A 23,727-nucleotide genomic window follows, 5' to 3' on the forward strand; every position below is an offset into this window, starting at 1 on the left:
TCCATCTAGTAAGTGGCAAATGCTAGATTTCAACCAAAGCCTGTCTAATTCCCACTAATCAGATCATGTATAAACAGATATAACATAGTACGTGATAAGCAGAATAATAGAGGCTCAGATAAGAGTTTACAAAAGTATGAAAGAGAGAAATATGATTTGTGGCTGGAGAGATCAGAAAATTTTCAATAAGGGTAGTGAAATTTGAGCTGGTTCATGAAGGATGAGTGATTTAGGAAGAGAAGCAATTGTGAGTCTAAAATAGCTGTTAAAAAATACCAAACTCCTATCAGTAAACACAGGGAATATTTTTTGGCTAGAATTTAGGTTATTTGAAGACAAAAGTAGATACACTTAGAAATAGAGGTCTTGACAAAAGAGAACTTCGAATTCCAAGGTAAGGAATTAGAACTTTAAGATTTTTGAGCAAAACATGAAAGTAAGGTGTTCATATATAGTTTTCAGTTATTCTTATCTTCATGCATATTATTGTTTTGTGAATTTATCTATGGAAAATTGTATTTGAGTCACTTTCCTTCCACAATTTTTCAGCTCTCTTTCACCTTCTTTAAGGACATATTGTTCCAGGAATACAGAACTAAGAAGCTAATTTGCCCTCATTCAGATCTGATACTGAATAAACTGGAGGGTTGAGCTAGGTCACACTTTCTCTAAGCTTCCCAACTGGGCATGTGCAGTGGCACACAAATTTAAATGTGCCAAGATTAATCCTCTCAGCAATCTAGGCACCATATTGGCTCTGGAGCAGCTGAAGCCCCTTGGGATGGTTATTTCAGGCCACAAGCTACTGTGTTTATTCTCTACAGTGTGTTGTGCAAACATTAAGCATTCTCATTTTCTAAGTGTTCCATATATGTAAAAGTTGGGAGGCACTACCCTATGCCGTCTGTGACCAGCCTCCCAGAACCCAGGACATACTAAGTGAGATACATCACTGTGAAAGAGTTTTGGGAATCCTGAGGTGCATCCTAGAAATTTTTTTTTTTTTAAGACTCCCAGGTGACTCTCATACCCCACCAGGTTTGTGAATCACTATTATAGAAAGTTCTATCCAGTAACCTAGTCTTGTAACTTCTTTTCTTTGGTTTATGACACACACTATAACTGGGAGCCTAAGGGGTCCCACCCCATTCCATTTCTGACTTCAGCCTCAATAATGACCTCTTTAACAATAGTGACCACCTTACCAACCTCCTTACTACAAAGACTTTCAATTTTACTCCTTTCAAGCTTCTGTTCCATGAGCCACACTTGGGATAATCTGACTTCTCTGGGAAGACCAGCTTTGGGAAAGACATAAACAGATGTCCAAACACATATTTTGATTTTCAGGTGACCTAGGAGCTTCATGGAGAAGGGCATAAACTTAGATCCATAGCTATACAATAAACTGGATGTTCCTGAAGGGACTTGAACTATAGAAGAAGAAAATAAGGTTCTTAAGAGGGAAAAAATCACAGTAAAGTGAATTCTGGTAGAATGGGCCAGATTGTTGGAGAGAGCCGTATTTTCAATTACACTAGCAGATTCCGTTTGACCATTCTCTCACCCAAAGATAAACCCACCACCATTATCCCAGAGTCACCTGTGTGTTCTGGAAAGAAGAGTCATTTGGAGAGAGGAATGGAGTCACTAGGATGTATCAGCTCTGTTATAGAAACTCCCACTGAAAGAGCTGGCTATGTAAAGTGGAAAGAGTGGACCTGATGGTGATGAAATCCTAGATGTTGGTTTATAGAGAAGGTCGGCAGTGGGATGGACAGTGGCCTGGGGGTATGGAGTGCTATTGTCTAGAGGAGGTCAGGAGGGGGCCAGGCGGTGGCATAGGCAGAAACTTGTGCGTAGCAGAGTGATCGTGTACAATTAAGCAGGATGGTATCTGTACTGGATGGTGGAATGAGGGATTGTAAAGACATGGGCAAGTTTGATTACATTTGTTGATTGCTGTTAATATAAAATATATGTTGAATTCTTATTTAGTACAAAGTAACTATTCAGGATACGGATTGTGTCAGCAATCAAAACTGGAAAAAAAAGGAAATACGTGTTCTCGTGGAATTTACATTTCAGTAGTATATTTTATATAGAAAATCCCATCCCTCTGGAATACTCAAAGAGAATAATTGAATATAAGGATCCCTGGCAGGTGATGGTAGTAGTGGTAAGTGATAAAGACTATTTCAAGTTAGTCAGATTAGTAGAGGCTCAGAGCATTGCTAATGAGTGAAGGGATAAATTTTAACATTATTTTAAACAAAACACACTTAAAAAGGCAAAAGTTCTCAAATTCATATAATATATTCTAGTATATAATCCCAAACATTTGGGGATTCTCTCTGTTCTAGGTTATTCCAATCACCCACCACAAAAAAAAACTAACTTGAAATGACATTCTAGCTCTAAAGGGTGAAGCATGTTTTTATTTTTAACAACTTTGAATTAAACATCATTGATCTTTATGGTAATTCTTGGGAATACAAAGATTAATTAAATACATCTCCTGTCCTTATTGGGCTCACATTCTCATGGTTGCACACACATAAAAAACAAATATCCATAGCGATTAATTTGCTCTTATTTATGTGCAAATTCCCAAGTAAAGTATCTCACTGCATTTATTGGGAATTCAGAGAAATCTCAATAAAGGATGTACTATTTGTGCTGGTTTTTGAAAGACAACCCAAACTAATGTTTATCAGTCAACAAAGGAGATGAGGGGCATTCCTGGCTGAAGAAATAGGACTCCCACAGGACTGGCAATGTGCAAGACCACGTAGTATTTAGAGGACCACAAATAACTTCAATATGGTTAGAAAAGGTAGTAACATATTTTCCTTTCCTTAGCTGATCTCAGGCTTACTTCAAGGCAACATAGATTTTGATCCTGAGCTGTATCAAAGACAGGTAATTTGAGGTTGCATAATGTTAGGACGCTTAATTAGGAAAGGCTTCCTTGACGCTATATTTCAAATGGGAATTCTAAGTTTTTCAACATCAATATTTTCTGTCTTGCATATATGCACACAATTTTTCAAATAATTATAAAAACAATAAGCACATTATGCTTACCCATCTTATCTATTGAGTAGAAGTTCTTAGCAGGTTGGTCACTTGGTCAGTTGGTCATTCACACAGCAACTCTCTCTCGTAGCAACTCTCTCTCAGCAACACCACAGGCTTACCAAGCCTTTTTATAATTATTTAGATTGACTACAGGTGCTATTAAATTAAGGTTGTGCTATTTTAAGCTCAGCAGGTGTAAACACATTCAGTGAATCACAATGATTACAGCTGGAAAATCATTTCCTGCCAACCGCATTTTACCTTCAGGACAGAAGCTTAGTAAACATGGATTAAACAACATTTTAAAAGTGGAACAACTTGGTAGAAACTCATGGAAAGGCCTAGAACGTTACCCCAAATCATGGCTCAAACATTGTAGCAAAGAGACTATATGGAAAAGGATTTCATCAACTGTGGAATGTTATGAAGACATGATGAATGGAGTCTATGTGGATTTCCTACTTGTGACTACTTCTCTCTAGAACTGCACTGTCCCATGCATGTAGCCACTAACCAAAAGTGGTTACTTAAATTTAAATCTGTATTAAATCATATTATATAGAATTTAAAATTCAGCCCCTCATTACATTAGATATGTTTCAAGTTCTCAATAGCCACATGCAGCTAGTGGTTCCCATGTTGAACAGCACAAATGCAGAACACTTTTATCAACACAGAAAGTTCTGTTCTGTAGCTCTGTGGATAAAGACGATGTGGTGCGTATATACAATGGAATATTTCTCAGCCATAAAAAAGAATGAAATAATGCCATTTGCAGCAACATGGACGGACCTAGAGATTGTCATACTGAGTGAAAGTATGACAGAGAAATACAAATATCATATGATATCACTTATATGTGGAATTTAAAAAATATGGTACAAATGAACTTATTTACAAAACAGAAATAGAGTCACAGATGTAGAAAACAAACTTACGGTTACTAGGGGGAAATGGGGGGAGGGATAAATTGCGAGACTGACATAAACACACTACTATATATAAAATGGATAACTAATAAGGACATACTGTATAGCACAGGGAACTCTACTCAACATTCTGTAATGACCTATATGGGAAAAGAATCTAAAAATGAGTGGATATATGTATATGTATAATTGATTCACTTTGCTGTATACCTGAAACTAACACAACATTGTAAATCAACTATACTCCAAAAAAAATTATGTTTTAAAAAAATAGTAAATAAATAAATTATATGAGTCATTCATTTTTTAATTTAACCAAAAGGAATAAAAATAATACACCTGTGTATCTACAAAATATATGCCTGGTCTTCTGCTGGACCCTAGGAGCATGTGTGGGGGAGAGGCAGGAGTAAAGGTATGGGGAAGGGCCCAAATAAATGAACTCTGTGTGTATGAGTTTTACCTTCTTGGGCCCCAAAATAAAGTCCCATAGCAGAGGTTCAATAAATATATGTTGAAAAAGGTACCAGTTGGCCTAAATTAGCTATTTTCAGTCAAATCCTTTCTTGGCCACTTTAATATTCAATCTGCTGCAAAATCCATTAGGACAATCAATCAAATCATGTTGTGAAGACATCCAAATCCCACTGGATCACTTATTTTTCAATGCAGAGCTTTTCATAGGACAGATGCCACAGTAGGAAAAAGATATTAAGATATATTGGAATTTATTTCCCTCTTATTCATCCAGGCTCCTAAAGCATATAATTACTTTACAAAGACCTTGAAAATCTATTCCAACCCTCCAGCCCAGCCTCATCTCCCATGAAACTGGTTTACTCACTCACCTTGAATATGCCTTGCTTTCTCCAACCTCTGCAAAACCCCTAACTCATTTCCCCTCCCCTAGAATCTTTTACATCTTTCCCCAATTTCACTGTGCAAAAATCCTACTACTCTTTAACAGCCAAATCATCTCTTTTTATCTATTAAGACCCTTCTTCCCTCTCTTAGCCTAAATCAACTCTTCCCATCTCTAATTAAATCTCTGCTTAGAGGAGTTCCCTCAGCATTTAGCATAGGGCCTTACCGATAATAGATTTTTAGTATATATTTGGAAACTGAAAGTGCAAACTTTAATTGAAAAGAACAATAAGTTTATGATGACAAATATTTTGTTAGTACTTTTACAAAGTTTATGTTTACTTTTAACACATATGATTTTACCCTCACAAAATTCCTGTCCCCATTTTACAGATGAGAAAATTGAGGTTCAGACAAAGGGGGCTGCCTGACACATGTCAGTCTTTGTCTTAACAGAAATGGTACACTCAATGGGCTGTTTGAAGCGAGTTGAATGAAGGTGCTCTCTCAGCTACAGAGTGTGAGCAGGGTTAAGGGAAATAGGAGAAATAGTAAAGCTCTAGGAGATCCTCATAATGTGAGGAGCATTACCACCTCTCTGCCTGGGACAAGGGGAGAGAGATGCTACTAGAACCCGCTAAGAGCTATACCTATTGGAGAGCCACCTCCCAATACTGTTTCTAAGAGCAGGGAGCTCTCAAGCCTCAGCCCAGCAGGGAGTAAGTGAGGTAGCAGGACATGAAGAAATGCCTTGTGTTCTTTATCTTCCCTCTGATGCTTCCCTTTGGCCAAACCCAACCAGAAGGCAGACAGTAAGAGAGCCTAAGAAAGCAGTCCATGGAGGTCAGTCTCACAGGACTCAGACAGGGCACAGTGTTGGGAATATGCTCTGTGCTGGATGAGAATGGATGTAAAGAGAAAAATAGATTTTATCCCGCTTTTAAGTCACAGAGATATTAGGTTACAGAGTCATGATCAGGACTCAACTCCTGTTCTTTTTACTTTGCTACAGCTTTGACACATAATAAATATCTCTTTGAAAATAAACTATGAGAGTGTGTGTGTGTGTACATATTATATTGCCTCAATTATATTAAAACTTCCATCCAAATATAAGGATTACATCTTGTATGACCTTGAACAAGTGATTTAAATGTACAGACCTTAGTTTCCTAATCTGCAAAATAGAAGCAATGGTAGCTCACAAGGGGTGGCACGGGTTAAAAGAGATGATAGTTATCAAATGCTAACATGGACAGTCTGGCTGAAGAGTCCTGGGATGAGAAACTCCTGCGTGCAGTGGGTGACAGGGGCCCCACTTTCCAGGCTTGTCCATAAAGAGTTTGCCTTTTGCAACCTATCTAGCAACCCACAATGGCTCGCACCACCCCCCTTGCCTCAGGAGCCCTGCCAAGTGCGGAAACAGGCTCTGGCCCAAAGGCTTTGAATGACTCCTCAAACCAGAGTCGGGGAGTGAACTGCGCGTTTGTGGCCACAAATCTATAGCCTTCACGGAGGTCGAAGGGGCAGCTCCACGGACTTCTGGGCCACAAGTAATGGATCTCTTTATATGTTAAAGAAGAGATATTGGAAGTAGATAGTTACAACCTATATTTGCAGTAAAGATTTGGAGGCACAGATGAGAATATAACAACTTCACATGAATTCAGACTTGTGGGATCTTAGTTTCCCCACCAGGGATGAAGCTGTGCCCCCTGCAGTGGAGCATGGAGTCTTAACCACTGAACCGCCAGGGAATTCCCAGGGGGCAGTTTACTCTAAATTCTTCATGGACTGTGTGACAGCCAACTCCTACGATGATGATGGAAAATACCAAAAGTTATGTATTACCTCAATAATGCTATATAGAAAGTTGCCTTGAAACTCACTTGCTGACTTCCCATGAGAAACTCTGGTCTGAAGTGCAGGGGATGAGGCCTCTGAATGCGGCCCCCTATGAGCAAGTGGAACTACACTGAGCACAGAGGAAAAGAAAAAAAGGTGTGGTAAAGAAAGCTCATCTCTTCTTCACTTGGGGCAGGCTGACCGAGATTAGATGGCTCAATCACATACCTGTTTGGAGAACCTTGAAGTCCTAAACCTGGGGCCCAGATGTAAACCTGGGTGGAAGCCATAACCTGGACTTCAGACGCCGGCCGAACCCCACTGATGCTGCACTCTGGAGCAGAGAAGGCGAGCACCGAGCGCCCAGCACCCCACATAACTCAGACCCAACGCCCAGCCCTCAGGTGACTGCACCTGACCAGGAAGGCCCCGATAGGAGGGCGCCCCTCAGGCATCTCCGGGACCCAAGGAGAGGAGCCCCCACCAGGACGCCCGGCCCTCAGGCGGCTCTGTGACAGGGTGGCTGCCCGAGCCGTGTGGCTGACAGGGTCTCGGTGCTCTGGCCTGGTGTCAGGACTGAGCCTCTGAGGTGGGAGAGCCAAGTTCAGGACACCGGACCACAAGAGACCCCCCCGGCCCAACATAATATCAATCGGCAAGAGCTCTCCCAGAGATCACCGTCTCAACACTAAGACCCAGCTCCACCCAAAAGCCAGCAAGTTCCAGTGCTGGACATCACATGCCAAACAACTAGCAAGACAGGAACACAACTCCACCCATTAGCAGAGTGGCTGCCTAAAATCATACTAAGATCACAGACACCCCAAAACACACCACTGGACACAGCCCTGCCCACCAGAAAGACAAGATCCAGCCCCACCCACCAGAACACAGGCACCAATCCCTTCCACCAGGAAGCCTACACAGGCCACTGAACCAATCTTACCCATTTGGGGCAGACACCAAAAACAACAGGAATTACGAACCTGCACCCTGCAAAACGGAGACCCCAAACACAGTAAGTTAAGCAAAATGGGAAAACAGAGAAATACGCAGCAGATGAAGGAGCAGGGTAAAAACCCCCAAGACCTAACAAATGAACAGGAAATAGGCAGTCTATGTGAAAAAGAATTCAGAGTAAGGATAGGAAAGATGATCCAAAATCTTAGAAATAGAAAGGAGAAAATACAAGGAACATTAACAAGGACTTAGAAGGACTAAAGAAAAAACAAACAATGATGAACAACACAATAAATGAAATTAAAAATTCTCTAGAAGGAATCAATGGCAGAAAAACTGAGGCAGAAGAATGGATAAGTGACCTGGAAGATAAAATAGTAGAAATAACTACCGGAGAGCAGAATAAAGAGAAAGGAATGAAAAGAATTGAGGACAGTCTCAGAGACCTCTGGGACAACATTAAATGCACCAACATTCGAATAATAGGGGTCCCAGAAGAAGAAGAGAAAAAGAAAGGGACTGAGAAAATATTTGAAGAGATTATAGTCAAAAACTTCCCTAATACGGGAAAGGAAATAGTCAATCAAGTCCAGGAAGCTCAGAGAGTCCCATACAGGATAAATCCAAGGAGAAACATGCCAAGACACATATTAATCAAACTATCAGCAATTAAAAACAAAGAAAAAATATTAAAAACAGCAAGGGAAAAACAACAAATAACATACAAGGGAATCCCCATAAGGTTAACAGCAGCTCTATCAGCAGAAACTCTGCAAGCCAGAAGGGAGTGGCAGGACATATCTAAAGTGATGAAAGGGAAAAACCTACAACCAAGATTACTCTACCCAGCAAAGATCTCATTCAGATTCAACAGAGATTTTAAAACGTTTACAGACAAGCAAAAGCTAAGAATATTCAGGACCACAAAACCACCTTTACAACAAATGCTACAGGAACTTCTCTAGGCAGAAAACACAAGAGAAGGAAAGACCTACAGAAACAAAACTGAAACAATTAAGAAAATGGTAATAGGAACATACATATTGATAATTAAACGTAAATGGATTAAATGCTCTAATCAAAAGACATAGACTGGCTGATGGATACAAAAACAAGACCCATATATATGCTGTCTACAAGAGACCACTTCAGACCTAGGGACACATACAGACTGAAAGTGAGGGGATGGAAAAAGATATTCCATGCAAATGGAAATCAAAAGAAAGCTGGAGTAGCAATTCTCATATCAGAAAATAATATACTTTAAAATAAAGACTATTACAAGAGACAAAGAAGGACACTACATAATGATCAAGGGATCAATCCAAGAAGAACATATAACAATTGTAAATATTTATGCACCCAACATAGGAGCACCTCAATACATAAGGCAAATGCTAACAGCCATAAAAGGGGAAATCGACAGTAACACAATAAAGGTAGGAGACTTTAACACCCCACTTTCAACAATGGACAGGTCATCCCAAATGAAAATAAATAAGGAAACACAAGCTTTAAGTGGCACATTAAACAAGATGGACTTAATTGATATTTATAGGACATCCCATTCAAAAACAACAGAATACACTTTCTTCTCAAGTGCTCATAGAACATTCTCCAGTATAGATCATATCTTGGGTCACAAATCAAGCCTTGGTAAATTTAAGAAAATTGAAATTTTATCAAGTATCTTTTCCGACAATGATGCCATGAGACTCAATATCAATTACAGGAAAAAGTGTGTAAAAAATACAAACACATGGAAGCTAAACAATACGATACTAAATAACGAAGAAATCACTGAAGAAATCAAAGAGGAAATCAAAAAATACTTAGAAACAAATGACCCAAAACCTATGGGATGCAGCAAAAGCAGTTCTAAGAGGGCAGTTTATAGCAATACAATCCTACCTCAAGAAACAAGAAACATCTCAAATAAACAACCTTACACCTAAAGCAATTAGAGAAAGAAGAACCAAAAAACCCCAAAGTTAGCAGAAGGAAAGAAATCATAAAGATCAGATCAGAAATAAATGAAGAAGAAATGAAGTAAACAATAGCAAAGATCAATAAAACTAAAAGCTGGTTCTTTGAGAAGATAAAGAAAATTGATAAACCACTAGCCGGACTCATCAAAAAAAAAAAAAGGGAGAAGACTCAAATCAACAGAATTAGAATGAAAAAGGAGAAGTAAAAACTGAGCCTGAAGAAATACAAAGAATCATAACGGATTACTACAAGCAACTATATGCCAATAAAATGGACAACCTGGAAGAAATGGACAAATTCTTAGAAAGCAAAACCTTCTGAGAGTGAACCAGGAAGAAATAGAAAATATAAACAGACCAATCACAAGCACTGAAATTGAAACTGTGAGTAAAAATCTTCCAACAAACAAACAAAAGCTCAGGACCAGATGGATTCACAGGCGAATTCTATCAAATAATTAGAGAAGAGCTAACAACTATACTCCTCATACACTTCCAGAGTTTAACAGAGGGAGGAACACTCCCCAATTCATTCTACAATGCTACCATCACCCTGATACCAAAACCAGACAAAGATGTCACAAAAAAAGAAAACTATAGGGCAATATCACTGATGAATATAGATGCAAAAATCCTCAATGAAATACAAGCAAACAGAATCCACCAGCACATTAAAAGGATCATACCCCATGATCAAGTGAAGTTTATCCCAAGAATGCAAGGAATCTTCAATATATGCAAATCAATCAATGTGATACACCATATCAACAAATTGAAGGAGAAAAACCAAATGATCATCTCAATAGATGCAGAAAAAGCTTTTGACAAAATTCAACACCCATTTATGATAAAAAACTCTCTAGAGAGTAGGCATAGAGGGAACTTACCTCAATATAATAAGGACCATATATGACAAACCCACATCCAGTATCATTCTCATTGGTGAAAAACTGAAACAATTTCCACTAAGATCAGGAACAAGACAAGGTTGCCCACTCTCATCACTTTTATTCAACATAGTTTTGGAAGTTTTAGCCACAGCAATCAGAGAACAAAAAGAAATAAAAGGAATCCAAATTGGAAAAGAAGTAAAACTGTCACCGTTTGCAGATGACATGATACTATACATAGAGAATCCTAAAGATGCCACCAGAAAACTACTAGAGCTAATCAATGAATTTGGTAAAGTAGCAGGATACAAAATTAATGCACAGAAATCTCTTGCATTCCTATACACTAATGATGAAAAAGCTGAAAGAGAAATTAAGGAAACACTTCCATTTACCATTGCAACAAAAAGAATAAAATACCTAGGAATAAACCTACCTAAGGAGACTAAAGACCTGTATGCAGAAAACTATAAGACACTGATGAAAGGAATTAAAGATGATACAAACAGATGGAGAGATATACCATGTTCTTGGATTGGAAGAATCAACATTGTGAAAATGACTATACTACCCAAAGCAATCTACAGATTCAATGCCATCCCTATCAAACTACCAATGGCATTTTTCAGAGAACTAGAACAAAAAATTTCACAATTTGTATGGAAACACAAAAGGCCCCAAATAGCCAAAGCAATCTTGAGAAAGAAAAATGGAGCTGGAGGAATCAGGCTCCCTGACTTCAAACTATACTACAAAGCTACAGTAATCAAGACAATATGGTACTGGCACAAAAACAGAAATATAGATCAATGGAACAGGATAGAAAGCCCAGAGATAAACCCATGCCCATATGGTCACCTTATCTTTGATAAAGGAGGCAAGAATATACAATGGAGAAAAGACAGCCTCTTCAATAAGTGGTGCTGGGAAAACTGGACAGCTACATGTAAAAGGAAGAAATTAGAACACTCCCTAACACCACACACAAAAATAAACTCAAAATGGATTAAAGACCTAACTGTAAGCCCAGACAATAAAAAATCCCTTAGAGGACAACATAGGCAGGACACTCTATGACATAAATCACAGCAAGATCCTTTTTGACCCACCTCCTAGAGAAATGGAAATAAAAACAAAAATAAACAAATGGAACCTAATGATACTTTCAGTTTTGCACAGCAAAGGAAATCATAAACATGACAAAAAGACAACCCTCAGAATGGGAGAAAATATTTGCAAACGAAGCAACTGACAAAGATTAATCTCCAAAATATAAAAGCAGCTCATACAGCTCAATATCAAAAAAGCATAAAACCAATCCAAAAATGGACAGAAGACCTAAATCGAGATTTATCCAAAGAAGATATACAGATTGCCAACAAACACATGAAAGGATGCTCAATATCACTAATCATTAGAGAAATGCAAATCAAAACTACAATGAGGTTATCACCTCACACTGGTCAGAATTACCATCATTAAAAATCAACAAACAATAAATGCTGGAGATGGTGTGGAGAAAAGGGAACCCTCTTCCACTGTTGGTGGGAATGTAAATTGATACAGCCACTATGGAGAACAGTATGGATGTTCCTTAAAAAACTAAAAATAGAACTACCATATGACCCAGCAATGCCACTACTGGACATATACCCTGAGAAAACCATAACTGAAAAAGAGTCATATACCACAATGTTCATTGCAGCACTATTTACATTAGCCAGGACATGGAAGCAACCTAGGTGTCCATCAACAGATGAATGGATAGAGAAGATGTGGCACATATATACAATGGAATATTCCTCAGCCATAAAAGGAAACGAAATTGAGTTATTTGTAGTGAGGTGGATGGACCTAGAGTCTGTCATACAGAGTCAAGTAATTCAGGAAGAGAAAAACAAATACCGTATGCTGACACATATATATGGAATCTAAAAAAAACAAAAGATTCTGAAGAACCTAGGGGCAGGACAGGAATAAAGACACAGATGTTGAGAATGGACCTAAGGACACGGGGTGGGGTAAAAGTAAGCTGGGACGAAGTGAGAGAGTAGCACTGACATATATACACTACCAAATGTAAAATAGATAGCTAGTGGGAAGCAGCTACATAGCACAGGGAGATCAGCTTGGTGCTTTGTGACCACCTAAAGGAGTGGGATGGGAAGGGTGGGAGGGTGATGCAAGAGGGAGGGGATATGGCAATATATGTATACATATAGCTGATTTTCTCTGTTATACAGCAGAAACTAACACACCACTGTAAAGCAATTATACTCCAATAAAGATGTTAAGAAAAAAAAAAGAAAAAAATGTTAACATGGTGCTTGGCACAGAGTAAAGGCTCTATTTATTTCAGTCATTTTCTTACACTTTTAAAACCAAACACAGGGCCATGTTCTCAATAGAGCCTCAATAAATATATACTTATCAAATAAAAATTGATTAATCAAGAAAAGCAAAACAGATAAAGGATACAGGATAGAGAGCCCAGAAGTAAACCCATGCAATTATGGTCAATTAATCTATGACAAAGGAGGCAAGAATATATAATGGAGCAAAGATAGTCTCTTCAATAAGTTGTTCTGGGGAAAACTGGACAGCTACATGTAAAAGAATGAAATTAGAACATTCTCTAACACCATATACAAAAATAAACTCAAAATGGATTAAAGACCTAAATGAAAGATCGGATACTATAAAACTCCCAGAGGAAATCATAGACAGAACATTCTTTGTCATAAATCGCAGAAATATTTTTTTGGATCTGTCTTCTAAAGTAAGGGAAATAAAAGCAAAAATAAATAAAAGGGACCTAATTAAACTTAAAAGCTTTTGCACAGCAAAGGTAACCAGGAAACCATAGACAAAATGAAAAGACAACCTACAGAATGGAAGAAAATATTTTTAAATGTGTTGACTAATGAAGGGTGACTATCCAACATATGTAAACAGCTCATATAACTCAGCATCACAAACACAAACAACCTGATTTAAAAATGGACAGAAGAAAACTGAATAGACATTTTTCCAAAAAGGAAATGAAGATAGCAAACAGGCACATGAAAAGATGATCAACATCACCAATCATCAGGGAAATGCAAATCAAAACCACAATGAGGTATCACCTTACACGGGTCAGAATGGCTATCATCAACAAGAACACAAATAACAAGTGTTGGCAAGGATGTGAAGAAAAGGGAACCTTTGTACACTGTTTGTGGGAATGTAAATTGGTGCAGCCACTATGGGAAACAGAAGGGAAGTTTCTCAAAACCTAAAAATAGAACTACCATATTATCCAGCAATTTCACTCCTGAATATATATCCTAAAAAAACAAAAGCCCTAATTCAAAAAGATACATGCACTGCAGTGTTCATAGCAGCATTATTTACAATTGCCAAGATATGAAAGCAACCTAAATGTCCATCAACAGATGAATGGATAACAAGACGTGATATATATATATATATATATATATATATATATATATATATATATATATATATATATATATATATATATATATATATATATATATATATATAATGGAATACTAGTCAGCCATAAAAAGGAATAAGACTTGGAGGGCATTATACTAAGTGAAATAAGTCAGACAGAGAAAGAAAAATATTGTATGATATCACCTACATGTGGAATCTAAAAAAATACAACACATTAGTCAATATAACAAAAAAGAAGCAGGCTCACAGACATAGAGAACAAACTAGTGGTTACCAGTGGGAGAGGGGCAATATAGGGATGAGGGAGTGGGAGATACAAACTATTGGGTGTAAGAGAGGCTCAAGGATATATTGTACTACATAGGAAATATAGCCAATATTTTGTAATAACTGTAAATGGAAAGTAACCTTTAAAATTGTATAAAATGTTTATTAAAAAAAGAAAAGCAATATATGATCAGAGTCTCTTGGAAATATTTGGAAAGAAGCTTCTTATCATGACCTGACTATGAGGTTAATTTGTTGCAGGTTGTTTCTATAGAAATGTCACCATAAGGGGTATGGAGGTTAAGATATGGTTTCCTCCCACCAGAATATTCCTGCCTATCAGGAAAGATGGAGGTATAAACAGCTAATTACATTATAGTTTGAGACATGACTGAATGTAGGCAGGTAGAGCATGGAGAAGGGAGCCACTGCCAGGAGTCAAATCTTCAAAAAGAATATAGCAAATATTTGAGTTGAGCCTTGGAGAATGTGTAAGAATGTGTTTGAAGACTGAACAAGAGAAGGTAGAATAAAATTCCAGAAAAAGTAAAAGGATGAGTTATGACATTAAAGGAGATAATGTTGCCAAATTGTGTCAACTTTTCCACTGTTTTCTTTCAAACGTAATTGAGAGAACGGTCTAGAAATATATTTCTAAACACCCTCACTATGAACGCAGAGTTTCTTTGAAGATAGTTATCTCTAAAAAGACTATGCCAATGGTTCATTCTATTTCACAATATATTAGTGTTTTAATATAACAAATTGTTCCACATTTTCTTTAAAAAGTAATTGGTTCTCTAAAAAAAATCCATCATATGGTCCTGTGATTTCCCATATTTCCTGGAACACCTACCTCCTAGGTGGACATTTCTTATAGTCTGAGAAGGTGGACAGATGTAAAAATCCTATGTAAGCTCTTTACAAATGTGAGTTACCATTATTATTTACTGACTTTAAAGTGAAATTGAAAAAGTGTGGTCAATTACTCTGGTCTTCTCAACCCCAAGGGAGAATTGGTTTCCATGTTCTTTCCTTCCTTCTAATATTGGTCCAAGCTCAGTGGTCCAATGGCTCACGGCCACTTAAAGCAAAATTGAGAAAGTGTTTCTCAGTTTGGCAATGGAATTTGGGAATTGGCCAACCCAACTTACTTTGGTGATTTTAATGCAAAGCACTCAGCAAATTAAACTTGTTGATTATAAAATATTTTCCATTGGCCCCCAGTGTTGGCACTTTTTATAGGAAATTTACTTCCAGTGAAAGAAAAATGCAAAGTAAGAGTATGTATAGTTTTCCAGACTCACAAGGATTGCCTAGAAGCAAATGGCAAGATAGAGCCTGATGCAGCATGTGGTCCTCCTCTCCTGCCTCCTGTCCAAGAGACAAGTTTCATTGCCTAGAGCTTCACTACCTAGAACCTAAGCATGAGAATTTCAGTCCTGAAAAAAAGTATAGCTTGGAATGTAAGACCTCTAATTCTTTAATTCATTTGTTTACTCACTGAATCTTTTACCTAGCAATTTTTTGGGGTATCAGGCATTGTGCAGAATCTGGGAATGCAAAGATAAATATGAACTAGGCCCAGCCCCTCAAAGAGCTCACCGTCCAATGGGTGAAACAGACACATAGGAATCAGATAATTATGAAACAATGTGGTAACAGGCATTCAGCTTCTGAGGGCACCAATAACAAGCAATTAAACGAAGATTTGTCCAGGAGTGGAACAAGCTGTCAATGAAACAGTGAGCACTACACCCTGACATATTTAACCAGAGGCTAGAAAATCCCATATGTGTGTCACTGTAGATGAATTCTACTCTGGACAGATATACGGACTAGGTCAGGTTTTTGTGATAGCAACACTGTTGACATTTTGGACCAGATAATTCTGTGTTGTGCGGGCTGTCCTGTGCATGGTGGGATACTTTACATCCCTGGCCTCTACCCACTAGATGCCAGGACCACCCACTAACTGTCAATCAAAAATGTCTACAGATATTACCAAGTGGCTCCTGGGGGCAAAATAACTCCCAGTTGTGAACCACTGAACTAGATGGTCTTCAGTATCCCTTCCATCTTTAGGAATTGAACTAGTGGCCCAGCTGGCATGGCTGTAATCCTCAGGGAATACTGATTTCTCCCAGCTGATACTGGAGTTACTTAGATCTGACCACAGCTCTGCAGCCACATGCTTGTAAGGAAACAATCCTAACTGAGAGAGAGGAAAAACTCAAATCGTAGGTCTCAAGGCTACAAGTACCCTCTATCTTCAATACTGTAAGGCAACCTCGGCTTAGTCAACGTAAATTGAATAGAGATATCCTGTGCTCAAGAAGTTACACTTCTTGGAAGCCAGAGTTACTGACTGAGAGGGGTTAGCCTTGCTACTTGAACAGTATCAATGCTTAAAATAGGAAAGTGCATTTTAAACTGTGCTCTATGTAACCCCTCCTTCAATCAGAGCAGTTCTGTATTGTATTTTATTTATCTAACCTCTGTGCCACTGAATAGAGAATGTTTAGAAGAACCACTGGACTTGAGTCTGGAGCCCTGGGTTCTATCCTAGTCAGATCATTAAACTCACTGTTAATTTGGACAAATTACTTCATACACTGGCTCGCTTATTCAACAGACTTTTTCCAAGTGCCTGCCGTACATGAGAAACTATAACAGCTGGCTGGGGCTACACAGGGAATGACACAGCTCTCCCACCAGGTGCTCACAATAGAGAGGAAGGAGCACCAGTACCATATCCTATGTGATGGTGTTGGTGTCACTATTGCACCACTCGATCTGCTTGTTTTCACATTGGTCAGGGAGCCAGCTTCTTCCTCCATGATGCTATCCTCATCAAGTTGTCCAGCACCCTTCTCTCTGCTCAGTCGATTCACATTGACTTGGACTAACAATGCCCAGTAATGTTGAAGGGAAATTGTCCATCAGGTGAAATATCCATGCTCAAGGAAAGCTTGTTCTGTTTTCCTACCATTTGTTCCCTCAGGTCCTAATGTTGCTCTCTCTGCCTCTCAATTAAAGGAATCCTTATCCAGTTCTTCCCACCTATCCTTCTCCCATCTAAATCACTGCTCTGCCTTTTCACTTTTCTTCCCCCATATCTGGGAATTATCTAATCTCAGGGACTCTTCATGCATGCATCCAAAAATTTGAGACTCTACCTCAACCACAGAAATAAACAAATTCTTCAAATCTTTATTTTTGCTTCATTTTGGACTGGGGGAAGGAAAGTTGGTCCTGAGGACCAGTGAGAGCAGAAGGTGAGGGAAATGCACAGAAAACAATGAGGTCAATGCTAGCAAGATAAAACCATGACATCCTTGTGGTAACTGATGTGAGAGTGGTAAGCTCAGAGTGCTAGGGACCATGGCCCCTCCCAAGACATTGCAGCTGGCAATGTGACCATCAGTTTGTAACTATGTATACTTTAACCCTTTGGCCAAGCATTACTTCCAACTGATGGGGATGGATCAGTGGAAGATTACAAGTAAAAGCTTTTTATTTCCCCTTTCAGGGCCTCAAAATTTTCCAGTATAAAAATCAAAAGCTTGATTAGGGAATCTCTTAGGTCTGGTAGAGCATTAATATTCTATTAGTCAGTGTGGCTTGGATTCCTTTTCCCACCAATCTCTGCTACACCTCTCTCTCTTACTTAAGAAGCTGCCTCATCCAGATGTGGAGGCTGCAGGACTAGGTGAAAAGAAAAAGACGGACTCTCCAGGGAAGGAACTCAGTAACATGAGGATGGAATATCAGGATATAGGGAGCTCTCCTATCTTGCATAATTTTTTAATAACATTCTGCAAAATGTAGTCTTATTTTCTTTGGTGATGTAGAGTTCCTTTAATTAAACTTTGGAAACAAATGAGTAGAGATCTTGGTGATAAAAATAAATTCCAATTTTTAATTCACTGGATAGGTCCTCCTGAACCTTCATCCTCTGAGTAGGAATTCTCAAAGGGAGAACCTACTCACTTCCAAAGCAATAGAATCTGAGGCACTATTATGTGAGCAATGCTGTCTTTTGTGACTTTATAGCATGGACCTGAAGTCAAACTTGAGTGGATATCCTAGCACCTCCACTTAATAGCTGCTGTGACATTGGGCATAACAACTGAACCTCAGTTTGCTTGTCTGTGAAATTAGGAAACTAAATACACCTTCCAGAGTATTGTCAAGGCAGTGCCTACTTCATGGTAGGTGCCTCTTCTTTTATCTGTACATTACAGCATCCAGCCCATAGCAGGCATTTATTAAATGTTAATTTCATTCACCTCCCCACTTCTTCTATTCCCTTTTTAAAAGGAGCTTTAATAAGCTCTTGTGTCAGGCCACAGAGATATCTTCTTCCTACCATAATTAAGCAACTTGAGAAATCCTGTGAGGTCGATAAATATGGAAACCGCTTACATAAAACAGAATATAAAATGGCAAGTCCTGCCATCAGAAGCCAGTAAAAGTCAATTGCTTTATGTGACACCTCTACAAATGGCATTATGTCATTGCATAATATTAGTAAGAAATTTTAAGATTTTGTTCAGGCCTATAAAATGTAATGAGTCTCACATCATCTACCAATATAAAAATAAATTGATAAAAAGTAACATTTAAAAAAATAAAAAACAAGCTTCCAACTTCTCGGCTTTTTCTGTGTTTGAGGAAATTTAGCCCATAGAGAAATGGATTTAAATGTTTTTTAGTGTAGTTGGTTGGCTTTCTTTCTTTTTTCTTTTTATTATTTTAGTTTTTCATCTTTGCCTTTTCTACTTAACTGGGAACATTCAAAAACTCTGTTTCAGAAATCAGATGGCCTTGGCTGAAAATTTCTCCTAATGCATAAAAAAGAACTTTAAATGTTCAAAAAATGGAAAGTCTTCATGGTGCCAATAAAGAGATGAATTTATTCATCTGGGCTAAGGTACAGGACATTAACTTTCACAGATGCAGTTGTTCACCAGCAGTTCATGCTAAACCAACCTGAAAAGTGTTTGTCAACCCAAAGAAATAAGGCTGTGTGGGTCTAGCCCTAGAGTAGTGTTGCTTTTTGTAACAAATAGTGATAGGGGAATCCAAAAGTATCCAATAAGTACTTCTCTTAGGCAAGGTTGAATGTCTATTGGTTCTGGAACGGAAGGAATTGATCATTCTGATGAGATTATGCCACACTACGAAAAATGTGGCTTGCATCTGTATTAAATATGATCTGGAAAAATGGAAGAAATCATCTCACAGCTCCCCCACAGTGCAGTCTCAGAGATGTGAGCAAACACGTCTATTAGGAATAATATATAACAAGAGCTGAACCACTAGGCTCTCTAAATAAACTGTCTGCATATTTGGGAAAGGGAAAAATAAATGTGGTATGTTTGGCTCAAGGAATGAGCTCTGTTTTTCTTCTTTGTCAGAATTACCATTCAGTGATGCAGATGAACTGGACACCCTTGGAGATGGGGTACATTTGCTCGCTCAAAATGGGAACAGCATGGAGTGGTTTACGCCAAGAAGGAAAGCTTGGATCCATGCAATCAATTCGAGTCAGTCATAGTCTGAGAGAAATCCAGAGTTCAATGGAAACCTATAGGTCCTCTCTTTAATCTTTGACCCAATGCTGGAATCCTCTCTTCAGATGGTTAGAAGATGACCACCTAGCCTTCAGTTCAACCTTTTCCAGGCACAAGGAGCTCATTATTTGTGTGCAGCTCTATGTATAACCCACTGTGTATATTATTGCTATCACTACCATGTGGATAATTACTAATTTAACAAAATTACAGCAATTGTTACAACTCTCAAGGAGAGACAAATCTGGGATGGTTGTGAAATCTCATTTCCTTACTCTTGTCAGAAGTTTTGCAGGAAGCCATCTCATCATTGCTGAACTCTTTGGAAACAGGTTGATACCAGAGGTGGCACCTAGAAACTCTTCCCCTTATAAGCAGGAAGTCAGTCAGATAATCCCTACACCACTTCCCTTTTCATAGGAAGAGGGTTATAGGGGTAGGGTCCTCAACCATTAGAACATCTTTTGTGATGCATCCAGTAGTACTGTCTGAGTCAACTCTCTGCAGGATGAGAACCCAGAACATTGTGTGTACTTCCTCTTAGAGCTAAACACTTTAGATTTATAATAACCTCCAATCCTCCAAATAGTCCTCTGAGGATAGACACTACACTTATCCCTCTTTTGAACAGGAGGAACCCAAGTCTAAGAGAAGATGATTGGTCATGGTAAAAACTGGGTCTTCTAGACAATAGCATGTTTATAACTCTGTACATAGATGGCCACTACTGGTGGAGTGGACAAAGAAAAACTTTAAGTCAGCCAGGCCTGGGCTCCCCCCCCAGCTCTTCCCCTTACAGGGAGCAACAGTAGGTACTTTCTTAGCCTCTTGGAGTCTCAATGTCCTTGTCAATAAAATGGCAATAGTATTTCTTTATAGTTTTTCATGAGGGTTAAATGGTATCAGGTATATATCACGGATGATAAACAGGATTTTTCCTATTGCCCTAGAGTGGCAGAGGAGAGTAGGACTCCAAACAGAGCATAAAAAAAAAAAAATTAAAAATCCAGTATTATACGGCAAGAACAACCAAAACAACTGCCAACAACTGGGCCTTTCTCAGTGCTCAGTAAGAAGTAGGCAAACACCCCTGGTACCACCTATGATCAACCAGTTCTCCTTTTCCTCAAATTTAAGAAGGAAAATGACAGAAGGGAAAGTGAGCATAAGAAATATGAGTAGTTGACCTAGTAGGAGGAGTGCTGCTGCTTTTTCTTTTTCATCCCAAAGCCAATGAGAGAGGCCTCAAGAGAATCAATGCCAAAGAATAGGATTACCTTCAAGGAGGAGAGACTGGCATCTCATTCCCTGCTTAGACAACTGCTTATGCAATGGGGTTTTGATCCACCCAGTGCCCCTTTGAGCAAGGAAGAAGAAGGTTAGAGGAAGATGGTAGTGTGGAGAATAGAGATTTCAAACAGGTTCATGCCCACCACTTGATGTAATAAGAACGGATGACTTTCCTGAGGATCAGAAGACTCCAGAGAAGATGACTTGGAGTCACCTTGCCAGTGCCAGCCAGGAGAGCAACTCCACACTGGCATGGGGACCCTGGTTGCAAGAGGATGAGGTGTATTTCCAATGGTATTACTGTAGTTGTATCTTATGGAGGAAAAAAAGTAGAGTAGGAATGGAATATAACAATTGTAAAACTGTGCAAGAACATACACATGAGCCCTACAAAAAAGCCTTTGTTTGGACACCTGCCACACAGACCAATCTGTGTCCTGAGGAGGAGTAGCAACATCTGATAGAAGGTATAACTGCAGACTCAGTTAAATATAAATATTTTCCCCTACTTCCCCTAATCCCTTCCTCCTGTGGAGGCAGAACAAGATGGAGAGGAGGGAGAAGTATGAGGAATGAAAGTGTGGAAGCATGGATCACACCCCCTACACATACACATACACATACACATACACATACACATACACCACATGGCTGTAGCCCCCTAGAGGCATGGGTCAAACTTGAACTGATTGGTGAGGAGGGGTTGGTTAATCAGTTTGAAATTTAATGTTGTACTGACTGAATTTTTAAATATTTAAAGCGATTAGAAAATTATAGCACTCATCAAAAAAGTTAATAGATGATAAAAATAGCACATCTGAGAGCAGTGATTGGAAAAAAATAATCTTTCATATGTATACCCAACTAACTTTAGACTATTACTGTTTTATCCAGTAACATATGTCAAATACTGGGCAAATAATATCTCAATAAATGTTAGTTCTCTCTTCTCTTTACATTAGAACATGTATTTGTTTTCTTCTCTGATTATAACACGAAATATAATTCTTTAGAGAAAAAAACTGGAAAATACCGAAGAGCAAAATATGAAGAGCACAAGGAACATTAACTTTAACCCTTCTCCTACCTTTAGAAGCACTGTTGAGCAGCTCACTTAGGTAATTATTCCTTAACCCACATCTGCTCCCTGATATTTCCATGCACTGGTCCTAGATTTGCCTTCTGGAGACACATGAACTTAGTCCCCACTTCCCTCCATGTGACTCTCTTAATATGTTAAAAGAGATAGTTTTATTTTTTGCCCCCCACCCTTTTTTTAACAGGTGAAACATTTTTTATTCCTTCCACCTTTCTAAATGTCTCCTGGTTTCCAGTCCTTTCTTATTCCAGTCAATCAACCTCTGAAGATGTCTTGCTATGCCGATGTCACTTTTTCAATATGACGCAGAACCAAACCAAGCCCCAAACTTGACACAGGCAGATTATTACCTCCTTCATTTGAACATGTTCTTACATTTCTGTCATTGAGTACAGACAAAGAACACAAAGAGACCAATTTGTCAAGTTGAAAATGTTGCCTTCGTTAATGCTGACCTATTTTCTTCCTCAGAACTTCTCAGGGCAAAAGGAAGGATCTGGCTGCTTGATTCTGAGATTTTCCCAACTCAACAGAGAAGTTTTTGTCAGCCTCTTGTAAGAAATAGACATTCCTGACACCTAGGGGTAAAAATAAATTGTTTTGGAAATACATGCCAGTATAGTTAGAAGCTCTTTTTTTCTTCATTCATCCATTCATAAGTTGTGAATAAGAAGTGTAAATTCCAGAGGTTAGAGTTTGGTAAGAAGTACAGTTAATGCTCTTTCAAGCCTCCATCCACTACAGTACTCAACTAGTAGTCATACTATGTACTAACTCAAATTTTATGTTTTTTAAATTTACTGTGCTCTTGGGGCTTCCCAGATCTTCCCAAGATGGAAAATCAGAGAGAAACAGCAGTGGGGAAAACCTCCTACATAGGTCATGTGGGCTGAACTGTGTACCCCCCCCCAAATTTATATGTTGAAGTTCTAACCCCCAGTACCCATTTAAAGAGGTAACTAAGTTGAAATGATGTCACTGGCGTGGGCTCTAATCCAATATAACTAGTGTCCTTATAAGAAGAGGAGATTACGACACAGACACACATGGAGGAAAGACCACGTGAAGACACTGGGAGAAGACAGTCAGCTACAAGCCAAGGAGAGAGACCTCAGAAGAAACCAGTCCTCCCAACACTTTGATCTTGGACTTCTAGGCTCCAGAACTGTGAGAAATATATTTCTCTTTTTTAAGCCACCCAGTCTGCAGTACTTGTTACAGCAGCCCTAGCAGACTGATACAGTGAGGAAATGAAGGCAGGTGAGAATATGGAGAGAGTGCAGAAGCCCTGTCAGTGAGAAAAGGCCATTCACACATCCTCTCCCTTTTAACTTCCCCTCAGAGATCATGACACTGCCATAGGTTCCATTCAGACCCCATTTCTTTAAGAAGTATGTGTTTCCTTTTGTAGTCAACCTTTCTAACATATCTTATAAGGATTATAAAAGCAGTCTCAAGCCACCGGATTCC

Source organism: Eubalaena glacialis, chromosome 3 (genome assembly GCF_028564815.1).
Source record: "Eubalaena glacialis isolate mEubGla1 chromosome 3, mEubGla1.1.hap2.+ XY, whole genome shotgun sequence".
NCBI classification, from domain to species: Eukaryota; Metazoa; Chordata; class Mammalia; order Artiodactyla; family Balaenidae; genus Eubalaena; species Eubalaena glacialis.